Consider the following 7,535-nt stretch of genomic DNA (forward strand, 5'->3'; position numbering starts at 1 on the left):
CCTGTAGGTAATGCCACCCAGCCCCCTGTAGGTGATGCCACCCAGCCCCCTGTAGGTGATGCCACCAAGCCCCCTGTAGGTGATGCCACCAAGCCCCCTGTAGGTGATGCCATCAAGCCCCCTGTAGGCGATGCCACCCTGCCTCCTGTAGGCGATGCCACACAGCCCCCTGCAGGCGATGCCACCAAGCCCCCTGTAGGCGATGCCACACAGCCACCTGTAGGCGTTGCCACCCTGCCACCTGTAGGTTATGCCACCCTGCCCCCTGCAGGCGATGCTACCCTGCCCCCTGTAGGTGATGCCACACAGCCACCTGTAGGTGATGCCACCCTGCCCCTGTAGGCGATGCCACCCTGCCCCCTGTAGGCGATGCCACACAGCCCCCTGTAGGCGATGCCACACAGCCCCGTGCAGGCGATGCCACCCAGCCCCCCTGATGCCACCAAGTCCCCTGTAGGTGATGCCACACAGCCCCCTGTAGGTTGCACCCATCCCCCCCCCTTCCAGGAGAAGTCACTGACTTCAATGTCCATATATGGACAGTGTAGTCACTGACTTCTCCTGGAGAGGAATTCCCTGCCACAGGTCGGGAATTCCGCTTCAGAAGTGAGTGACGTCACTGTGTCCATATATGGACAGTGTAGTCACTCACTTCTCCTGTAGCGGAATCCCCGGCCATAGAGTCGGGGATTCCGCTGCAGAAGTGAGTGACTTCGCTGTGTCCATATATGGACAGTGTAGTCACTCACTTCTCCTGTAGCGGAATCCCCGGCCATAGAGTCGGGGATTCCGCTGCAGAAGTGAGTGACTTCGCAGTGTCCATATATGGACAGTGTAGTCACGCACTTCTCCTGTAGCGGAATCCCCGGCCATAGAGTCAGGGATTCCGCTGCAGAAGTGAGTGACTTCGCTGTGTCCATATATGGACAGTGCAGTCACGCACTTCTCCTGTAGCGGAATACCCGGTCATAGAGTCGGGGATTCCGCTGCAGAAGTGAATGACTTTGCTGTGTCCATATATGGACAGTGTAGTCACTCACTTCTCCTGTAGCGGAATCCCCGGCCATAGTGTCGGGGATTCCGCTGCAGAAGTGAGTGACTTCGCTGTGTCCATATATGGACAGTGCAGTCACGCACTTCTCCTGTTGCGGCTTCCCTGGCCATAGAGTCGGGGATTCCGCTGCAGGAGTGAGTGACTTCGCTGTGTCCATATATGGACAGTGTAGTCACGCACTTCTCCTGTAGCGGAATCCCCAATCCCCGGCCGGGGATTGGGGATTCCGACTGCTACAGCGAGCAATAAAAGACCCTCCTCCTCCTCCTCACATGCACTCTGCACTGTGAGGAGGAGGAGAGAGAGTGCGCGAGCGACGGTAGTCCCGGCCATCACTCGGGACACATTCCGGTGATGGCCGTGTATTACCCGGCCCCATAGACTTCTATGGGAGCCGGGCGGCCGGAAACCCGGCCGAAAATAGGGCATGTCCCATTTTTTGACGGCCGGTTCTCCCGGCCGTCAAAAAAATCGGTCGTGTGAATAGCCCCATTAGGGGTCTATTATTCCTAATGCAGCCGGGTGCCGGCCGATTTATGAACGGTCGGCACCCGGCCGGGAAACCCTGTCGTGTGAATCCCGCCTTAGGCCGCAGTGTTTATTAGAGTAACTTAAACAGAGTTTGGCATTGATAATAAATATATCCAAAATGTATTAACCCCTTAAGGACACGGCCAATTTTGGCCTTGAGGACAGAAACATTCTTTTATATTTCCCTCTTTGCATCCTGAAGCTCATAACTTTTTTATTTTTTGTACGACGTATTTGTATGAGACTTTGTTTTTTTGCGGGACAAGTTGTACGTTATGTAGGTACCATTTTTTGGTACAAATACATTATCGTTTCATTTCTATAAATTTTTATTCTGGCTGAAAATGCAGAAAAAAAAGCAGTTCCGCTGCAGTTTAAATTTTTTTTTTTTTATACACCCTACACCGATCATCATAAATAATGTTATACACTTATTGCTCAGGTTGTTACGGTCGTGGCGATACCAAATATGTCTATATTATTCCATGTTTTGGGACTTATATTTTTTTTAAAGTTTATTTATTGTAAAGAATGTGTATTTCTGTGTATTTTTTTGACTTTTTTTTTTATTTTTCATTTTTATATGCCAGTATACATATGCCAGTACATTAGCCTGTGTACTGATTATACACAGGCAGTTGTTAGGGCATACCTCAGTATGCCCTAACAACAGGAAATATGTTCAGACAGCCCTGGGGTCCTTCAATGGACCCTGGGCTGTCTGGCCATAGAAGTTATGGGTTTTCATCGCGTCACAAGGATTTTCTGTGACGCGATCAAAGGGCAGTCTCCTCTCCTCTGAACACCGCGGTCAGCTTTGATCGCGGCATTCAAGGGGTAAACGGCGGAGAGAAGAGGTTTCTCTTCTCTCCGAATACACAGCGCTGACACTGGCTGTCACACAGGACGAGAATGCTCGTCCTAATGCGCGAAGTACCCGCCACTCAGGGCAAGCATTCTTGTCCTGTGTCGGCAACCAGTTAATGTATTAAGCATGAGTCAGCAAAACTTGGACAACAAGATAAATTCTGAATCCACTTGAAAAGCCAAACTGAACACCAGGTCCACTAAGTATGAACTGAGCGACTAAATCCCACAAAACACTGCGACAAGGGAGGGGGTGATGCGCTGCACCTCTTGAAACCCTGAAACAGACTGGATCCAGGCAGAGTTGAGGTAATTTACAGCTGCTCTGCACTCCTGCCAAAATCAAATTAGCCAATAAAAAGCAGACTTCCAACAGCACCAGCAGGATCCAGAAGCTTCTAGAAAGGCTTGTGCCTATGACACAGCTGACCCTGTGACTTGGTAAGTACCATTAGAGACAGGGAAATACCAAAACAGCAATAATAATAAATTAGAAGGGGGGTCCTGTTCTCATCCCCCCATAAATTATGGAAGGGGGGGATCCTGACATTTGTGATACAATGGGTCGTTCTAATGAGCTCACTGAATTCCAGCCTGGTACTATAATAGGATTGCCACTGTTGTAACAAGTCAGTTTGTGAAATTTCTTCCCTCCTAGATATTCCACGATCAGCTGTGAGTGATATTATTGCAAAGTAGAAACATTTAGAAACCACAACAACTTAGCCAAGAAGTGGCAGGCCATGTAAAGTTACAGAGCGGGGTCGCCGAGTGCTGAGGCTCACAGTGCATGAAAGTCACCAACATTCTGCTGACTCAATAACTGCGGAGCTCCAAACCTACCTGGCATTAAAGAAGTTGTCCACCTTCTGACAACTGATGACCTTTTCACCCGGACCTGCACCGATAAGCCGCTCCGGTGGCCTGCGGGCACCGGATGTTGTGGCACATAATGCTACGTACGGAGCCTGGAAGCAGTTGGCTCCGTACATAGCATAGCAGCCGTGCTGCAGGTCTGCTCCTATTCACTTGAATAGGAGCAGAGCTACAGTACTGCAGCTCGGCCGCTATTCCGTGGCCGGAGCCAACTGCTTCCTGGCTTGTACGTCCGGTGCACAGAGGCACCAGACTAGCTGATTTGTGCGCGGCCCGGGTGTTGGACCCCCACAGATCATGTACTGATGACCTATCCGGTGGATAGGTCATCAATTGTCAGAAGCTTGAAAACCCCTTTTCATCTGCACAATAACTGTGCACAGGAGCTTCATGGCATGGGTTTCCATGGTCAAGCAGCTGCATGCAAGCCTTACATCACCGAGCACAATGCCAAGCGTCGGATGGAGTGGTGTAAAGCCACTGGACTCTGAAGAAGTAGAAACATGTTCTGTGGAGTGATGGATCACGCTTCTCTATCTGGAAGTCTGATCGACGAGTCTGATTTTGCAATTGCCAGGAGAATGTTACCTGCCTGTCTGCATTGTGCCAACTGTAAAGTTTGGTAGAGGAGGGATAATGCTATGGGGTTGTTTTTCAGGTATTGGCCTAGGCACCTTAACGATTCAGTATACCAAGACATTTTGGATAATTGTAGCTTCCAACTTTGTGGGAACAGTTTGTGGTTCGACCCTTTTCTGTTCCAGCATGTGTGTACCCCAGTGCACAAAGCAAAGTCCATAAAGGCATGGTTGGGTGAGTTTGTTGTAGAAGAACTTGATTGGCCTGCACAGAGCCCTGATCTTCAGCCCATTGAACACCTTCGAGATGAACTACTGTATACGATTGCTAGCCAGGCCCTCTCATCTAACATCAGTGTCTGACCTCACAAATGCTCTTGTGGATGAATGAGCAAAGATTCCCACAGACAAACACAAAAATCTTGTAGAAAGCCTTCCCAGAAGAGCGGAGTATGTTATAGCTTCAAGGGGGGAACAACTCCATATTAATGCCTATGGATTTAGAATGGGATATCATAAAAGCTCCTGAAGGCATAATGTGTAGGTGTCCCAATACTTTTGTCCACATATTGTAGAAGTTTTGGTAGGTGCAAGTCTGGGTACTGAGACCCCCCCAGAGATCGCTTAAATTATGGGGCAGAAACGCTCTGCCCCAGAGACCTAAGTTGAAACTACTAGGCCCAATGCAAAATCTATAAAAGGGTCCCACATTTACCATATGCCATTTATTACTGGTATCTAATATATATTTGGCAAGGAAGTGGTGTCCGAGGCACAGTTAGCTCCGCCCACAGCCTGACTTGCAAGATGCCTGTGAGGAAGGAGATGTGAGTGCTCAGTTTTGCCTCTATTTGTCTGCGTGTGTTTGTGTGTGTATAAGTTCCAGTATGTGTGTCTTGTGTGTGTGCATTTGTGTGTCTAAGTGCCTACATATGTATCTGTGCAGTTGCGACCGTGCCCCCAACCCCCTGTTGCCACACAGTGCTGACCGCGCTTCCAACTGTATTTGCGTCCTCAGGACTTGCTCCAGAATTCACTGTGCCGCGAGCGGCTCGGCGCAGGCAGGCGCTATGTAGTGACGTCATCGCGCCTGTCTGTGCCGCGTCACATTTACAACACAGACCGGAGAAGGATTCTCCACCCGTTTTATTATTTTTCTATTAGGTACGTACATATGGGGGCATTATACTGGGTATGGGAGAGGGGTCCATATGGTAGCTGCTGAGGGGGCATTATAGTATATGGGGGACATTATACTGTATAGGACAGCTAAGGGGAACATTATACTGTATGGGGGCATTATACTGTATGGAACAGCTATGGGGGCTTCATGCTGTATGGGGCAGCTATAGGGGGCATTATACTGTATGGGGGCATTATACTGTATGTGGCATCTATGGAGGGCATTATTATTCTGTATGGGGGGCATTATACAGTATGGGACAGCTATAGGGGGCATTATACTGTATGGGACAGCTATGGGGGGCATTACAGTGTATGGGGGCATTATACTGTATGGAAAAACTTTTCGGGGGCTTTATACTGTATGGGGGCATTATACTGTATGTGGTAGCTATGGGGGCATTATACTTAGTGGGGCATTATACTGTATAGGACAGCTATGGTGGGCATTATACTGTGTGGGGCATCATGCTGTGGGGCATTATACTGTTTGGGATGTTATACTGTATGTGGCAACTATGGGGGGCATTATACTGTACGGGACATTAAAGTGTATGGGGCAACTATGGGGGCATTATACTGTATGGGGGTATTATACTGTATGGGGCAGCAATGGGGGCATTATACTGTATGGGACATTATAGTGTATAGCACAGCTATGGGGGGCATTATACTGTATGTGGCCGCTATGGGGAGCATTATACTGTATGGGGGGCATTATATTGTATGGAGTGCATTATACTGTATGGGGCATTATACTGTATGGGGCATTATACTGTATGGGGCATTATACTGTATGGGGCAGCTATGGGTGGCAATATACAGTGGGGGCAGCTATGGGAGGAGTTATACTGTAGTGCAGCTATGGGGGGCATTATACTGTGTTGGGGCATCTATGGGGCACTATACACTGTGGGCAGCTATGGGGGGCATTATACTGTGTGTGGATAGCTATTGGGGCATTATACTGTGTGGGGGCAGCTATGGGGCGCTTTATATTGTGGAGGCATTCATGGGGTCTGTCGGGCAAGGCGGCTGGGCATAGGCGTGCGCAGGGGTCTGGTGATGTTGGGAAGGGGTAGGGGGGCCCAAGCTGAATTCTTGCACCAGGGCCCATGAGCCTTTAGCTACGCCCCTGTATCTGTATGTGTATATATTTCTGTGTGCATCTACTACATTATCTGTACTCAGAGTTATCACTGTGTTATCTGTGGTGTTACATAGGACTGCAGGTAACACTACTACATTATCTGTACTCAGAGAGTTATCACTGTGTTATCTGTGGTGTTACATAGGACTGCAGGCAACATCTACTACATTATCTGTACTCAGAGAGTTATCACCGTGTATTATCTGTGGTGTTACATAGAACTGCAGGTAACATAACTACATTATCTGTACACAGAGTTATCACTGTGTTATCTGTGGTGTTACATAGCACTGCATGTAACATCTACTACATTATCTGTGTTCAGAGTTATCACTGTGTCTTATCTGTGGTGTTACATAGGACTGCAGGTAACATCTACTACATTATAAGAAGAGGCCGTACTGAAAGAAGAAAAAAGGAATAAGGGAAGGCCTCCATGACTAAAATAGATGGGAGGGACACAGAGTTGGCTGGCCTATGAGAGGAAAGGGGGGGGGGACAGCAGGAGGGCTTGAGTGAGAAGGGGTGGGGATTGAAGGGGATGTACCTGTTTCCTGTTTGTGCTCTCCCTCTCTTCGCCAGGACACAGAAGCAGGAACATGTTTGTTACCCCTGCTGCGTCTGATGAGGAGGCTATGGAGCTGTTGCGGGCCGCGGCAGCCTCTCAGGGTCCTGGATGGCTCGGAGCACGAGTAGCGACGCTGCTGCAGGGACAATCGGGCGCTCCGGTCCAGGAGCGAGCAGAGTCGGCTGGAGCAAGCGGGGAGCGCTCTGTCATGCCGGTGGTCGCGGGGCTGCTGGAGCAGGCCGAGGTACAGGACCGGCGTACCAGGGGGTCGGGCAGGAGAAGAGGAGAGCCCGTTTCCCCCATGACTCAGGCCAGGGCTGGCACTCCCGGCGTGACGCGCAGCACGAGGCGCTCGCGCCCGCCCGCAAGGCTGAGTCCTGAAGACATCCCGCGGGCGCGGCGGCGCAAGAGGAGCCCATCAGTGGACCCTGCAGGCCAGACCCCAGGGCGGCCTGCCGCTGCTCTTTCGTCTGGTCCTGGGAGGAATCCGAAAACGCGGCAGCGCCCGGCGGCAGCGGCGAGGAGGACGCGGCCTTCACTTCCGGTCACATCCTCTCCTTCTTCAGCACGTGGCGGTAGGGCAACGGCGACCCTGCATGGTGATGTGCCAGCCAGAGGGTCGGCTCATGGTGTCGTCGAGGTGGAAACGACCGGAGGTCGCAGGATGAGGTCGGTGGTTGGAGTGCCAGGGACGGAACAGCTTGGAGCTGGTTCAGCGGGACGGATGAG

This window comes from Rhinoderma darwinii, chromosome 4 (genome assembly GCF_050947455.1).
Source record: "Rhinoderma darwinii isolate aRhiDar2 chromosome 4, aRhiDar2.hap1, whole genome shotgun sequence".
Taxonomy (NCBI): Eukaryota; Metazoa; Chordata; class Amphibia; order Anura; family Rhinodermatidae; genus Rhinoderma; species Rhinoderma darwinii.